We start from the raw sequence: 17,807 nt of genomic DNA, 5'->3' as shown, positions 1-17,807 counted from the left end.
TAAGAAATCAAAATAATGAACTGGTCCCAATGAGTGTACAAAGTGGCTGGCGTATGGTGATTGATTTTCGGAAACTAAATTTAGCCACTAGAAAAGACAATTTCTCCTTACCCTTCATAGATCAAATGTTAGAAAGGTTAGCTGGCAAGGCATTCTTTTGTTTTCTTGATGAATTTTCAAGTTATTTTCAAATTGTGATTGCTCAAGAGGACCAAGAGAAGACGACTTTTACTTGCCCATTTGGCACTTTCACCTATAGATGGATGCCTTTTGGTCTGTGCAATGCTCCACGTACTTTTCAAAGGTGCATGATTAGTATATTTTCTGACTTTACTGAGAAGTGCATTAAAGTGTTCATGGATGACTTTACTGTCTATGGTGATTCATTTGATGATTGTTTAGATAATTTGAATAAAATTTTGGATAGGCGTCTTGAAACTAATTTAGTTTTGAATTATGAAAAATGCCATTTTATGGTGAAGGAAGGCATTGTGTTGGGACATACTATTTTTGCTAGAGGCATAGAGGTCGATAAGGCAAAGATTGATTTGATTGTGAGCTTACCTTACCCTGCAAATGTTAGGAAAGTGCATGCTTTTCTTGGACATGTAGGTTTTTATCATAGGTTTATTAAGGACTTTTGAAAAATTGCCTTGCCATTGTCCAAATTGCTTCAAAAAGATCTGCCTTTCGACTTTGGGGATGAATGCAAGGAAGCATTTGATAAGCTCAAGAATTTGCTGACAATTGCACCCATTATTCAACCACCTAACTAGAACTTGCCCTTTGAAATCATGAGCGATGCGAGCAATTATGCTGTAGGAGCTGTTCTAGGTCAACGGATTGATGGGAAGAGTCATGTCATTTACTATGCTTCGGGGACGCTGAATGCTGCATAATGGAACAGCACAACCACCGAAAAGGAGCTATTAGCAATTGCTTTTGCTTTAGATAAATTTTGCTCATATTTGCTTGGCTCTAAAGTAATTGTGTTTTCTGATCATGCAGCCTTGAAATACTTATTAGCGAAAAAGGAGTCAAAGCCGAGGCTGATAAGGTGGATATTTTTGCACCAAGAATTTGATTTAGAGATCAAGGATCAAAGGGGAACTGAAAATTTGGTGGCGGACCATCTAAGTAGGATGGTAAAAATGAAGACTCTTCACCCATCTTTGAGTTTTTTCCTAATGAGCAACTGTTCCAAATAAAAGGTATGGTCCCTTGGTATGTTGATATCGTGAATTACTTGGTTACTAGTATTTTTCTTGGTTATCTTAGCAAGTCAATGAAGGATAAAATTAGGAATGAGGCAAAATATTATGTTTGGGATGGGCCTTATTTGTGGAAATTTTGCTCTGATCAAGTGATTAGGAGATGTGTCCCTGAAAGTGAACATATGTTGATTTTGAATTTTTGTCCTAATTATGCTTGTGGTTGCCATTTTGGGCTAAAAGGAACTGCTAGGAAGGTCTTAGATAGTGGGTTGTATTGGAAAACTTTATTTAAAGATGCATACTTGTTCTGTAAAAATTGTGAAAGATGCCAACGAACAGGTGCATTGTCTCGTAGAAATGAGATGCCCCAAACTCCCATTCTTATTTGCAAAATTTTTTATGTTTGGGGTATTAATTTTATGGGACACTTTCCTTCCTCTTGTGGCTTTGTTTACATACTTTTGGCAGTTGATTATGTCTCAAAATGGGTGGAAGCAAAAGCCACCAAAACTGATGATTCTAAGTGTGTTGTAGGTTTTATCAAATCTAACATTTTTAGTAGGTTTAGTATTCCTCGAGCCATCATAAGTGATCAAGGGATCCATTTCTGTAATAGAGTTGTCGAAGCCTTGCTGAAAAAGTATGGGGTGCATCACTGAGTTGCCACTGCCTATCACCCTCAGACAAATGGACAAGCTGAGGTTTCCAATTGAGAGGTCAAGTCCATTTTAGAGAAGATGGTGAATCTAGGTAGAAAGGATTGGAGTCTACGTCTAGATGACGCACTTTGGGCATACCGAACTGCATACAAAACACCAATAGGGATGTCTCCTTATAGGTTAGTCTTTGGCAAATCTTGTCATTTACCAGTTGAAATTGAGCATAAGGCATATTGGGCAATCAAACATTGCAATATGGCAAGGCAAGAAAGCTCCAATTGAAAGAATTAGAGGAGTTGCGGTTAGAAGCCTATGAGAATTCAAGAATCTACAAGGAGAAGACCAAGTTGTTTCATGATAATCTACTTTTAAGGAAACAATTTATGGTTGGTCAAAAGGTGTTTTTATATAATTCTCGACTCAAACTCATGCTAGGTAAGTTGCGTTCTAGGTGGATGGGCCCATTTATTGTTACTAATGTGTTTCTTTATGGTGTAGTGGAGATCAAAAGTCTCGATACAAATAAGGTTTTCAAAGTGAATGGGCATAGATTAAAGTTGTTCCCTGAGGATGCAAATGTCTCCTCCTTGGTAGATATTTCATTGAATCTTCCTCATTATTCATCAAATTAAGGAAGCAAAGAAGGTCATCGAGCATAACGACGTTAAACAATTGCGCTTGTGGGAGGCAACCCATTGAGTTCAATTATTTTTGTTCAATTATTTTTGGTCGTGATTTTTTTCGTTTTTAGGAACATGGTCGTGTCTAGCAGCTAATTTCATATCTAAAGGATCTCAACAAGGTGTTCAGGGAAGTTCTCTTAATTATTTCCATCTTACGCACAGTCATATACATTGGGACGGTGTATGCCTTAAGTGTGGGGGGATCCAGATCTGATTAAGGGAAATTGACAAATTCTGGGTTAACTCCAGCATGTTTTGATCATCACTTTTAACCTTGCTTTTTGAAGTTCTGCTCCCTAGAACTTATCTTTGAATAATTTCAAACTATCATGAATTATGTGCTTAGGTCGAATAGACAAGATAGGATGCAAGCATGACTAACTGGAATTTTTGGCTATGTAAGGTACCTCATTATTTTGAAATAGGCAAGATTCAATTCAAATTTAACCCTTATGAGTGTTTGATTACTTTTCGCCTAAATATCGGTCAAACATGGTCTGATTATTCTAGAACTTGCCTTGTTAGTCATGTTGAGACCACGCTAATGAGTTCATGGATCGGAATGAAAATGGTGATGCCCTTGTGAAATTTGAAAAAGAAAGATCATGTGTCAAAAATAAATAAATAAATAAATAATAATATATATATATATATATATCTTGACTAGTGTGAGATGGCGCATAAAATGCATTCACATCTAGAAACAAAAGTAAAGGGTGAGTTTGAGCATAAAATGCACTCAGCTCCAGCTACCCAAGTCCCATTTCACCTTTTGATGCATTGAACTCATGCTTAGTGGTGGAGATGTGATACATAAGCAAGCCTATGGTAATAACCTCCCTTGTTTTGACCTGAGAGACTAATGATACCTCAAAAACAAAGAGAGGGTATTTTAATTTTGCTACATTTGATTGTTAAAACAATGAGTGCTTATTTTAGTACAAAAATGTTCACTCGGTGGAATGCTGCTTTCCTTGACTGTTGATTTAACTTGGGATCACGAGGAATGGTGATTTAAGATTACTCTTTGACAAATTAAAGAGGAGAAGGAAGTGGAAAATGGAAAGATTATTAAGTCTGGATTGAAGAATGCAAGCATCATGTTGAGAGAAAGTTTAAAAATCAGTAGGTAGTTAGTTTGTTATTGCTTCAGTTGTTAGACAGTTTTGTATGCACTTAGCTTTAATCAAAATGATGTACTTTATGAGTTTATTGTAAATGAATAAAAGTGCATATTTGATTCATGTTCCCTTGGTATGTTTCTGTGTAATACCCTTAAAATGGACACTTAATGAGACTCGTGTTAGTTTAGAATGTTCACAGCCAGTGGGTCGGTCTGGGGAGACCTATCCTAGCAAGGCTGACACTGTGGTGCCACCAAGTCGGTTGGGGTGGCTTGTCTCAGCTGCTAGAGGGAGACCCTAGGCACTTACAGTGTAGAATTAATTGAATCTTTGAACTGGACCAGGTTTCCAATATTGCCCTGGACCTTGGAGATTGATGGGCAAAATTGGAAAGTTACACCCAACCCCTAGACTCGAATATGATACTGCACTAAGTGTCGGATTGGGCTGCTTTTGATGTACCAATCAGTGAGATCCTTACCGGGGGTCAAAACCTGAGTATGTTGGGATAGTCTGAGAATTCATCTGAGTGGGTGATCATAGTGATAGGTTCAACCCCTTTGTCGGACAAAGGTAATAATCGGGGATGCACTCTCACTGATGGAAACCAAGACTGTCGACAGCCGATTTCAATCGTTGAGATTTATTTTGCAAAATAAATTTTATATGAAATATAAATGTATATATATTATGGTTTCTAAAAGGTTTGCAAAAGGTTTTAATTCCCGGGATCCATACAAGAGAGAGTGCAACACTGTTCTTTGCAGCCGAGAGAGAGGTCCTCTCTTGTCGAGCAGTGTATGATCATTATGGGCTGAGAGGTTAAGTGTAAGACCATTGAGGATAATACCTGATGGGCTAATCTTGCATCTGCCCACAATCCCTGGGTGTTACAAGGTGGCTTGGCCCAGGGACCACTTAGGGTAAGTGTTGGGCCCATAGAGACCATGAGATGGTTTTCAGGGGGTGCACTGCCCATAACAGTGTATTCGGACAGGCCTTGTAAGAAAGGCTGGGCCGAACCCATGTGGCTGATGTGTAAATCAATGTTTGGGTCCCACGCCATACAAGGAAGCCCAACTGGGTAGCAGTTTGAAAGGCTAAGTGAATACATAACCTTAAATGGGCCTTAAGCCCATTTCGATTTGGGCTAATTTGATTATTCATTTAAAGGGGCGAATTCTGAGATGGATCAGCTGATAGGATTGGGCCAGACCTATCCACTTAGAGAGTTCAAGATCCAAATAAGATTTAGATCTGGAAGCCTCCTAATTAGATTAGGAGATGGCTGATCTGATTTGCAGATAAGATAAGAGTTATCCCTTATGACTTAAAGGGACTTCTAATCCAAATATGAATTGGGTTACTAACTCCTAATGGGATTAGGAGCTGATCCCTTTGAGATTATAAAAGGAGGAGGGGGTGGCAACCTTTAGACATGCAACCAACACACTCTTGTCTTCAGAGCTGAAATCACAGGAAGAGAGAACTCTGCACCCTGCAAATACTCTCTTGCCGCCTCCTTCCTACAGCCGCCGCCTCCAGCAGTTCGATCTCCAGTTCTTGGGAGAAATCAAGATTTGATCTTGATACCAATCTTTTGGAGAAAAGATTGGTTGGAGTTGTATTTGCATGCCATCCAATTGATTCTTGCGAAGGGTCAAGTTCTTTTGGAAGAACATTGCTGATTCTGCTCCTCCCTGCACTGCGCCATCTTTAGTGAGAGCAAATTTTGGATCCTTCCTTGGGCGTGAACACCTCCAATGGGAGATAATGCTTCTCCGTATCAGGTATAATCCCTCCCTACTCCTTTTGGTTCAGATCTGGTTCAGTTTATGGTTCAAGAATGATCATTGAAAATATGATTTTCTAAATAGGGAATTCGATTCCGAGTTGAAGGGAGAGAAAATTTTTTTGAAATTTGCCCTCTTGTTCTGCAATCTTTGGGCGTCCATGTGATGGATATCCGATCCCTTCAGTGGTATTAGAGCCATGGTTCAAATCTTGAACCATTCTGTTTCAGATCTGAACCTACGCAAATAGGCAGAAGGCGTTCTACCCAATTTGCGCAGATATGGGTTTTGGGAAATTTGTTCCCAAAATTGATGGGAAAATAATCTGAAATTAATTCTATATAAATCTGATTATTGTTTAGAATAGTTCTTTATGATTTTCTTGATTTATGGGTTGTTCGTACAAGTGGAGATCGAATTCTTGGTTTGCACTGGGAGAAATGCAAGATTTGCAGTTTCTTGATTTATTTATTTCATTTGGTCTGTAAATGATTTTTTTTTTATTTTTTAGACTTAATGTATAGGCCTTCGATCTAATGTAATTATTAATAGAAACAGGATTTCTATTTATTTTTTATTTTTGGATCGAAGATGGCGGCGCAGAAAGGGAGATTTTGTAGAGAAGGAGATTTCACAGATGGGACATTCGCTATCTGTGATTTGCAGTTTATGAAACTGCAGATTGTGATCTAACCTTTGTTTTGTTGGATGGATTGTGCAAACAGCCCTGTTTGACTGATTCTTGTTTTTGTTATATCAATTAATTAATTTTAGATTATTTTCTTGAATTAAAGATTTAATTAAAGATCAAACACTAGACCCATTCAAACCAAGATTGGTTCAAACTGTTTGGACCAAATCTAGGGTTTAATCAAGGCTGAAAGTCAGCCCTATTTTTTTCCTACTAATGGGCCTAAGGATTGATATTTAATTAAATGGTTATTTCGGCACAACCTGTAAAAGCCCAGTTTTAAATAGTTAAAACTACTAAAAGCCCACTTCAAAGGATAAAGCTATATGGGCCGAACTGGGTATCCCTAATTCAGCCCATATACCTAGATAATATTAATGGTCAATATTATGGATTTATAATGGGCTTCCAATGGGCCTTAACAGATAATTAATTGATTGGATCAATTTATCCCTGCATGAGATGTATGGATGTGTGATGTGATACGTACATAGGCCATAAGTGCTTGGCCCATGATCATTCTACAGTGGCTCTTGCGCACACCATGGCTGAATGCACATCAATGCCATGGTGTCCCTTTTGGTCATTGGATGACCTCCCTAAGTGGTGGGCCCCACACTTCATCAAGAGGTTACGTGCAGAACCCTAATCGATTTAAGGCCCACCAAAATCTGACTTTATGAAAGTCAATGGGAGCCACTTTGGTTTGACCTAAATCAAACTAGGGCGTAATTAACTATTCCCTCCAACTAATATGAGTGCATGTGATAGGGAGATTCATATGATGAACTCTCTAAAGGCCTTCCATCATTAGCATGAGGATGAGTCTTTCGGTAATGAGGAAACACACCAGAAAATGGGCTATCCATTTGCTGTTGGGCTTGTCTAAGTGTTTCATAAGATGATAGGGGCATCATAGACCGATGTGGGAAGGGCTTCACCAGAAAACAGGAACTCTCTCACGGTACCTTGGCATTCACGAATATGATGGGTAAGCACTCACTGGACAGAAAGGTTTACCTGAAAATGGCTCTGAACCTTGTCTGGCAGAAGCCAAAGGGAAAACTCATATGATGAGTGGATATGATCCTTCACAGAAAGGTGGTGGGGTTATGTAGCTGAAACAGTTAGCTCCATGCACCCTATGTGATTTCCCACATTTCTAGAGACAACCTGTAATCTCCGTCACTGAGAAAGGAAGGAAATCTTAGAGATGAATAAATGGAAATGGATCGTAGATTAAAATCCATATTTATATAATGAAGATGAATCAAATTAGGTTGTGGACTGATGTTTTCTCTTTTATCAGAAAATTGCAAACTGACAATTTGCAAAGCTTCTTGACGACAACAAGCTTAAGGGCCCAAACTATGCCGATTGGTACAAGAACCTTATGTTGGTATTAACCTCTGAAAAAGTGGATAAGGTAGCCAATAATCCTGCCCCGAATCGTCCAGGAGATAGGGCTTCTGAGGCTCGTAGAAGAGAATACCAAGATTGGGAGGAGAAAAACTCCCTTGCCCGCTGCTATATCATTGCCTCTTTGGACAATCCAATTCAGAGGCAGTTCAATTAGATCGAACTTGCCAAGGATGTATTGGATAGTCTCAAGACAATGTATGAAGAGTAGAATCATTCTACTCGACAGAAGGTCTTGAAACAGTTCATGACCGCGCAGATGTCCAAGAACCAACAAGTTCATGACCATTGTCTCCGGATGATGGGTTATATCAATGAACTAGAGGCTCTTGGATCCAGGCTAGATCTGGTAATACAGATTGATGCTATTCTCAACTCTCTGCTTCCATCCTTTAATTCATTCATCATGAACTACAACATGAACAAGTTGAATGTCAGTTTGCAAGAGCTCAACAATATGTTGCAAAGAGCTGAAGAATTGATTAAAAAGGATGAGCCCATTGCCATGCTTGTTGAAACTGGCAAATCGGGCAAGAAAAGGAAGGCAAAGAGAAAGCCCCAGAAGAAGGTTGCCAAATCCAAGAAAGGTAATTTCAAAACTTGTGTTTCCTGGTGTATTGACTCCGGGGCTTCAACTCATGCGTGTAACTCACTGCAGGGGTTCAAGGTAAGTAGAAGGCCGAGTGAAGGAGAAGTTACACTCTACTTGGGGACTACTGCAACTATTGCAGCCACGGCCATAGGAACCATGGAGTTAATTTATAGAGAATGAATAATTGTACTGAAAGGTTGTCTTTATGTACAAAATTTAAGGAGAAATTTGATTTATGTTTCAAAACTGTGTGCAGATGGTTATTCTGCCTTCTTTACTAATACGATTACTATTAAAAGAAATAACAGATTCATCGCATACGGGGAACTGGAGAACGGTCTCTATGTTCTACATCCTTCTCTCGAAACTAACATAACCGAAACTACGCCGGCTGAAATCCCCAAGAAGAGAGCCTGTGATACTATTAATCCCACGTGTCTGTGGCATTACCGACTTAGCACATCTGTGTTGACCGAATCACAAGGTTGGTAAAGAATGGTCCTTTGGATTTTCTAACTATAGAAGATCTTCCCACCTGTGAGCCTTGCCTACAAGGAAAGATGACGAAACGACCATTTAACGGTAAGCCTGAAAGATGTACAGGCACACTTGACCTAATACATACTGATGTATGTGGTCCCCTGAGTGTTAGGACACGAAATCAACACATGTATTTCATCACCTTCACAAATGATTTCTCACGATATAGTTACGTGTACCTAATGAGACACAAGTCTGACTCCTTTGAAAAGTTCAAAGAGTTTAGACAAGAGGTCGAGAAACAGTTAGGGAGAGAAATTAAGGCCCTTTGATCTGATCGAGGTGGCGAGTATCTCTCTGACGAATTTAGGGACTACTTAAAGGACAATGGGATAGTGTCACAATTAGCTCCTCCTACTACACCACAACTTAACGGTATTTCAGAGAGAAGGAATAGGACCTTATTGGATATGGTCCGGTCACTTCTCACACACTCAGAGTTATTCACATCCTTTTGGGGTTAGGCATTAGAGATTATGATTTATGTGTTGAATCGAGTTTCAACCAAATCGGTTCCGAACACTCCATATGAACTTTGGATGGGAAAGAAACCAAGTGTCAGACACTTGAAGATTTGGGGTTGTCCGGCACACGTTAAAAGAATGAGTGCAGACAAGTTGGAATCCAAAACCAGTCGTTTCCTATTTGTAGGCTACTCAAAAGGCTCTGTAGATTACCTATTCTATGACCCAAGTGAGCAGAAAGTGTTCTGCAGTCGAAATGCATAATTCTTGGAGATCGATTACATCCTAGACACCCATCGTCAGGAAATTGTTATTGATGAGGAGAGCTCAGGAGCAGTGGGAGATGTCCCACAAGTTCCAGGTAGTGACCAACCTAGAAAATCCACTCGGGTATCCAGACCACCAGTTCGTTATGGTTATGACCAGGATAGTTACCTAGTGGAAACCTTGACTAGGAGGAGGATCCCGTGATTTATGCGAAATCTATGTTGGACATAGATTCCCAGAAGTGGGTAGAGGCCATGAGAGTAGAGATGGACTCAATGGAGACCAATGAAGTCTGGACTCTAGTAGATCCACCCTCCAGGGTAAAAGCAATTGGGTGCAAATGGATTTACAAGAGGAAAAAGGACCCCGATGGTAGGGTTGAGACCTTCAAAGCTCATCGGGTGGAGAAAGGGTACACTCAGAAAGAAGGCATCGATTATGAGGAAACCTTTTTGCCTGTGGCCATGCTTAAATCCATTAGGATCCTGCTAACTGTAGCAGCATACCATGATTATGAGATTTGGTAGATGGATGTCAAAACTGCATTCCTGAATGGAGATCTTACTGAAGATTATCTATATGCAGTAGCCGTAAGGTTTTATTGTTGTAGGTCAGGAAAACATGGTATGTAAACTTAATAGATCCATTTATGGACTTAAGCAAGGTTCTAGAAATTGGAACATCCATTTTGACTCCGCTGTCAAATCGTTTGACTTCGAGCAGAATCCGGATGAACCTTGTTTTTACAAGAAGTACAGTGGAGATAAGGTTACCTTCTTGGTTCTGTATGGAGATGACATTCTACTCATTGCGAATATGTAGGAATGATGACTATGGTGAAAGTATGGCTTTCACAGCAATTCTCCATGAAAGATCTTGTAGAAGCCTCCTATATACTGGGTCTTCGACTCTGTAGAGATAGATCGAAGCAGATAATAGGATTATCCCAATCTGCCTACATTGACAAAATAGTCAAAAGATACAGCATGGAAAACTCCAAGAAAGGAAATGTTCCTTTCAGGCACGGAGTCACTCTCTTCAAGAAGATGTCTCCCAAGACTTTTGAGGAGATTGATGGCATGAAAGTCATTCCCTATGCCTCTGCCGTAGGGAGCATCATGTATGCCATGTTGTGCACTCGTCCTAACATTGCTCAGGTAGTGAGTGTAGTAAGCAGATTTTAGGCCAACCCAAGGTAGGAGCTCTAGCCTGCTGTGAAAAACATACTTAAGTACTTTCAAAAGACAAAAGAGTTTTGTCTAGTATTCGATGGCAGCTCACTACAGATCTAAGGGTATACAGATGCCAATTTCCAGTCGGATCCAGATGATAGAAAATCTACATCTAGATATGTTTTCACGATAGAATCGTGTGCTATTTCCTGAATGTCACCAAATAGGGGTCCTGAGTAGCAAATTAATAGTCCACAACCCAAGCTGAGTGCATTGCCGTAAGTGAGGCTGCCTTATGAATGAAGGTGTTCATTCCTGAATTTGGAATTCAGCACATCACCCATTCCTCTGTTGTATGACAACACTGGACCTATGGGAGGATGATATTAAGAGGTAGCATCAACGGAGAATGTGGTGTACCCATTGACTAAGCCACTATCATAGAAAGTGTTTGAGAAACACGTGGAAAGCATGGGACTCCGGCTAGTACCTGATTGGACCTAAGTGCAAGTAGGAGCTGTTAGACAGTTTTGTATGCCCTTAGCTTCAATCAAAATGATGTACTTTATGAGTTTATTGTAAATGAATAAAAGTGCATATTTGATTCATGTTCCCTTGGTATGTTTTTGTGTAATACCTTTAAACTGGACACTTAATGAGACTCATGTTAGTTTAGAATGTTCACAGCCAGTGGGTTGGTCTGGGGAGACCTATCCTGACAAGGCTGACACTGTGGTGCCACCAAGTCGGTTGGGGTGGCCTGTCTCAGCTGCCAAGGTGAGACCCTAGGCACATACAATGTAGGATTAATTGAATTTTTGAATTGGACCAGATTTCCAGTATTGCCCTAGACCTTGGAGATTGATGGGCAAAACTGGAAAATTACACCTGAAACCTAGACTCGATAATGATACTGCACTAGGTGTCGGATTGGGTTGTCTTTGATATACCATTCAGTGAGATCCTTAGCGGGGGTCAAAACTTGGGTATGTTGGGATAGTCTGAGAATTCATCTGAGTGAGTGATCATAGTGACAGGATCAACCCCTTTGTCAACAAAGATAATGATCGGGGATGCACTCTCACTGATGGAAACCAAGATTGCCGGTAGCCGAGGGAGAGGTCCTCTTTTGTCGAGCAGTGTGTGATCATTATGGGCTGAGAGGTTAAGTGTAAGACCATTGAGGATGATACCTGATGTGCTAATCTTGCATCTGTCTATAGTCCCTGGGTGTTGCAAGGTGGCTTGGCCCAGGGACCACATAGGGTATGTGTTGGGCCCATAGAGACCATGAGATGGTTTTCAGGGGGTGCACTATCCATAATAGTGTATTCGGCCAGGCATTGTAATAAAGGTTGGGCCGAACCCATGTGGCTGATGTGTAGATCAATGTTTAGGTCCCATGCCATACAAGGAAGCCCAACTGGGTAGCAGTTTGGAAGGCTAAGTGAATACCTAACCTTAAATGGCCTTAAGCCCATTTCCAACTGGGCTAATTTGATTAGTCGTTTAAAGGGGTGAATTCTAAGATGGATCAGCTGATAGGATTGGGCCAGACCCTATCCACTTAGAGTGTCCAAGATCTAAATAAAATTTAGATCTGGAAGCCTCCTAATTAGATTAGGAGATGGCTGATCTGATTTGCAGATAAGATAAGAGTTATCCCTTATGACTTAAAGGGACATCTAATCCAAATATGATTTGGTTAGCAACTCCTAATGGGATTAGGAGCTGATCCCTTTGAGATTATAAAAGGAGGAGGGGGCGACAGCCTTTAGACATGCAACCAACGCACTCTTGTCTTCAAAGCTAAAATCACAAGAAGAGAGAATTCTGCACCCTGCAAATACTCTCTTGCCGCCTCCTTCCTGCAGCTGCCACCTCCAGCAGTTCAATCTCCAGTTCTTGGGAGAAATCAAGATTTGATTTTGATACCAATCTTTTGGAGAAAAGATTGGTTGGAGCTGTATTCGCACACCATGCAATTGATTTTTGCGAAGGGTCAAGTTCTTTTGGAAGAACACTACTGATTCTGCTCCACCCTGGACTGCGCCATCTTCAGTGGGAGTAGATTTTGGATCCTTCCTTGGGCGTGAACACCTCCATTGGGAGATACTGCTTCTCCGTATTAGGTATTATCCCTCCCTACTCCCTTTGGTTCAGATCTGGTTCAGTTTATGGTTCAAGAATGATTCTTGAAAATGTGATTTTCTAAATAGGGAATTCGATTCCTAATTGAAGGGAGAGAAATTTTTTTTGAAATTCGCCCCCTTATTCCGCAATCTTTGGGTGTCCATGTGATGGATATCCGATCCCTTCATCAGTTTTGTCTTGCCCGAGGACGGGCAAAGCTTAAGTGTTGGGGGATTTGATGTGAATAAAAATTATCATATTTTTATCCCCAAATATTCATTCTTTTACACTAATATAACACTTAATTGGACTCATTACTCTTGTATTTCGATTCAGGTCAAGCAAGAAAGCGACAGGAGGAAAACAAGGCTAATCGAATGATTTTGCATAGTTTCGGCACCATTCTGTAATCTGGGTATAACTCTCAAATACGGACTCCGATTGGAATGATTCATATGCATCGGAAAGATAAGGGAGAACTCTAGAACTTTTATGTTTTGGGTTTTGACATATTCGGTCTGCATCGAGGTCAAAATCAGGCCCAAAGTTGAAGCAAATTCGTAGTAAAGCCCAGTTCATGGCTAAAACCCAATTCGCAGAAAAGCCTTGTAGCAGCCCAATTTATTAAAGAAGCTTAAGTCGAATTCAAGAATAAAGAGTCTTATCAGATATAATTTTCAAATGTAATTCTAGAAGGATATGAAGATTGATATTACTAGATAAGAGATAGGATAGGATTAGATCAAAACTAATTAGGACTTTCTATTTTTGAAGATAATCTCCTAAAGGGAGTTGGAAAGCAGCCCTCCTCCTAAGGCTATATAAAGGGGGGGGGGGGACTAGCTTCAGGGAGTCAATCAGTCCATCCATCTTGGAAGCAAAGCAAGAAGGAGTCGACAACAATGAGCCGCTGAGTTTTTCTTTTCTGATTCAAGGGGAATTGTTGATTCAATTGTGTCATCGTGATGTTATGTGTTTAATTTAATTTCTTACGCTTAATTCAAGTATTCATTAATTCTTGTGCATGTTTTTATGTAAGTTAATGTTTATTAGTCTGACAAATTAATTAATATTGATCTTTCTACTACTATCCATGATTCGATGATCCGTAAATAGTGGTACAAGTAGCAATTAGGTTAATATCTTTAGGGGTCAATTGTTCGTGACAACCTTTGACCAATGTATTGACATGTTTTAACTTAAAGGGAATCAACGGAACAAGATTTGATAATTGCAACTATCTCAATTATTTTTATTTGGTTTAACTATTTTCATAGAAGTCATTGCTATCATTAATTGATATGGAACACTAATGTGCCCAGTCGGTTAATGATAAGTGTTGATCGAATACTGGGTTTGGTCAACTAAATTAAGAAAATACGAGGTTTATTATGACTATCCTAATAAATCCAAAAGTTAAATGCTTGAATTGTAAGATTGCTAACTTTTACCTATGATCGATGACCAATTGACTCAATTCAAACCCCTTAGATTAGAGTTTGGTAAGACTGAATATTCCTAGTTAATCGTTATTTGCTCTTTTGTTAAGTGTTATTTTAGAAATTTAATTATTCAAATTTCCCACTCTTTAAATTGCACATTTGGCTAAGAAATTAATTACTGGCACCCTATGGGATTCGACCTGGTACCACTGTTACTACAATTTTATTGTAAGGTGGGACTAGAATTAATTTTGAGGGCTTCGACAACCAGTCAACCCCCTCTAAAGATCTCACTAATTGGCATATCAAAGACAACCCAATTTGACACCTAGTGCAGTACCATAGTTGAGTCTAGGGGTCAGGTGTAACATTCCAGTTTTGCCCATCTATACCCAAGATTCAAGGCAATACTGGAATTTAGTCTAGTTTAGGGTTTCAAGAAAACCCACACTGCATGTACCTCAGGTCTCATCCTAGAAATTAAGATAAGCCACCCCAACCAACTTGGTGGCACATCAGTGTTAGCCTTGGCAAGATAAATCTCCCCAGATCTATCCAACGACTGTGAAGATTCTAAACTAACACAAGTCTCATAAATGTCCAGTTTAAGGGTATTACATAAAAACACAACATATAACATGAATCAAATATGTACTTTATTCATTTATAATAAATGTCAATAAGTACATCAAGTTGATTGGAGCTAAGGGCATGCACTGTCTAACACTTACGACATCTCGATATCATACATGGCATGACCTTGCTCGAACATTCTTTAATAGATTAGCTCATGTAGCCCGAACGAGTCCTAACCTGGCTAAAAGGTAGACTGGCAAATTAGCCTATGAAATAGGACACATGTGTCCAAAAGCGTTGAACTACCCCTTCGTCCTAGGCAACCCATGACATGAGGGATTCCGCTAACCTCAGGACCACTCCTACCTACGTAGCACATTCTCCCTTATCTGTTTGCACCACTTAATGCCTTTAAAGTGCACGTGGACGTGATGCTCCTCTAGCGGCAACAAGCCCGGTTCCCTCCACTTTGTGGGGAACTAGACCCTCAAAAGTTATGCTCACTTCTTTAAGCACCAACTCTGCTCTAGTTTGCTGCCCATTAGCTCTCTTTCTACCTCATTAACTCGGTGCTAACTTGACCGTCAAAGTTCTCTCGCCCAGACCATCCCGAGCTCTCTAACATATTTCGTCTTGCTAGTTAATGATGTGTGATTTGGCCCGACCTGATAAATAGAGGACACGTGGGTGTAGACTACCAACTGGACGATGACTCAGCAATATGTTCACCTCAACAAGTCAAGTTACTTCAAAGTTCCAGCCACCTCAGAAAGCACCGAACTCTGGGGACCTCTGATGTTTGAGACTGTTAAAGCGACCAGCAGGAGGTTTTAGAAGGTTGCTAACTATCTCCAAGCTCTTAGGGATCATAACGCGGATCTATAGGCCTTATCCGCATCCTACCCGAATTGGATGGACACGATAAGCGCTATTAGCTAGCACATTATCCCCCTATTGGAGCAGAACGGACTCCCACTTATCCAGCCCGAAGATCTCGAAAAGACTTTATGAGGCCCACGAAAACTCAACTATATATAAGGGCACTCACCCTATAGCAGAAGGTATGCGCGATTAAATGCATTCTAGCTCTCTACTTTATTGATTTCCAATTCACAAATACCTATTGAGAACTAACTTAAGCATCAAAGCAACCTCGTTGGGTTAGCCACCCCGGGTTCTCTGATTCCTCTTTCTTGTAGTTTGGGTGATCCACTTGGCAACCGACATCTGAGCTGCCTTACAGCTAGGAGCATCCAGATCGTGCATGAACAATTGGTGCCATCTAAGGAAATCGCACGAAAAGCTAAAGTCCTTTACCTTCTAATTATTCCCTACTCAATGGATTCTTCAAGCAATATTAGAAAAAGTGTTGAGGTGTCCGTTTCGAGGGGATAAGATTAGAGCACAACAACCAAGAGTTCCCTTCAGTCTACATCAGCCAGTTCACTATCCCTCTCACGGCATCGGAGATCTCTTCCTAGCAGACTTATTATGGTACACAACAGTTGAATGTCTCGCTACCTCAAGTGAGCACCACTTTCTCCGTATTGGAGCCCTCTGTGGTCCCCCATGGAGTCAGGCATTAGCAATTCGACAAACTAGTTTAGAGCGTCCGAACCATACAGCTACAAATGAATCAAATGCACTAATTCCAACAACCTCAACAGTACTACTTCTACAATAGTACCACCAACAATTCCTACCATTGCAACACCAGCATCAGCCCCAACATCAATCTTAGCACCCAAACCTGAGTAGAAATCTGAACCAACAGTACAATAATGTACACCGGTCTCCTCCTTGGGGCATGAGAAATCCCCAGGTTCCAGTCCCCCCTCGGAACCAGCCTCCACCTATGGATAGGACTGAGGGCGCATACACCTCCACCACCTCAAGGGAGTAAGAACTAGAACAATCAGCTAAAGGTCTGCCACTAGGCATGAACCAATCAACAACAACATTCATGGAGAGAGTGAAAGAATGGTGGGATCCATTGTATGGATGCAAAAGGTTGCGGAATTGGGTGGGGCGAATTTCAAAATTTCCTGCATTTCTTCCAACTAGGAATCATATTCCCTGATTTTAGAATCAATATTCAAGGATCTACTTGAACCAAAACTGAACCAGATCTGAACCAAAAGGAAAGGGAAGAGTTATACCTGATACAAAGAATCGGAATCTCCCAACGTCGGTGTTCACGCCAAAATAGAGGTCCAAGATCTACTCCTGCTGAAGATGACACAACAACAGTGGAATAGAACCAGCAGCGTGCGTCCTACGCACCGAACGCTTCACAAGAATTCATTGGAGACTATGAGCACCGAACTAAATCAAGAACTCCTTGATCTTTCCCTCTCAGAGAGATCAAATCTTGCAATGAATGGCAGCGGCTGGAGGAGAACTCTAGAGATGAAATTGGCGTATTCTATTTTTCTTCACTCTGGAGTATTTGAGATCCTATCTCAATTCGCAGGAGATTGTTTTGCAAAAACTCTTGGTTCGAATTATAATAATTCTCATTAGGGTTTCTCTTCTTTCCTTTTGATTAAGAAACATCCTAATCCTATTAGGAGTTATCCCAATCCAAATCTATATTTGGATAGAGGATAATCTTAATCGTATATGTAGATTAGGTTAGCCTAGTCCTGATCTTATCAGAAGGTTACCAGATTCAAATCTCATTTAAATTTGATCTCCAAGAGTGGATAGGGTCAAAACCCTAATCCTTTCAGCTAACCCTAATCACAGATCCGCCCCATAAGTAGGTGATCATATCAGCCCCAGTTTGAAATGGGCTTTAGGCCCAATAAGTATTAAGTGCACAACTAGTTTCCAAATTGCTGCCCAGTTGCGCTTCTTGGTATGGCATGGGACCCAAGCATTGATCTATACATCAGCCAAATGGGTTCGGCCCAACCTGTGTTACAAGGCCTAGCTAAATTCACTGGAAAGCCCAGTGAACCCCTTGAGCCCATCACATGGACCCTATGGGCCCAACACTTACACTAAGGGGTCCCTGGGCCAAGCCATCTTATAAA

At 40.5% G+C, this 17,807-nt stretch overlaps 1 pseudogene; it reads left to right on the top strand.

Annotated features, from left to right (window-relative positions):
* The first annotated feature begins 794 nt into the window (after nucleotides 1-794).
* The window catches only part of LOC148852805 (uncharacterized), a 29,851-nt pseudogene continuing 12,838 nt past the window's right edge, over nucleotides 795-17,807 (top strand).

This window comes from Nelumbo lutea, chromosome 5 (genome assembly GCF_056320005.1).
Source record: "Nelumbo lutea isolate HS-2025 chromosome 5, American lotus-T2T, whole genome shotgun sequence".
In the NCBI taxonomy this organism is placed as follows: domain Eukaryota; kingdom Viridiplantae; phylum Streptophyta; class Magnoliopsida; order Proteales; family Nelumbonaceae; genus Nelumbo; species Nelumbo lutea.
The sequence above is the reverse complement of the archived record's forward strand: the minus strand, read 5'-3'. Positions and strand labels throughout refer to the sequence as shown.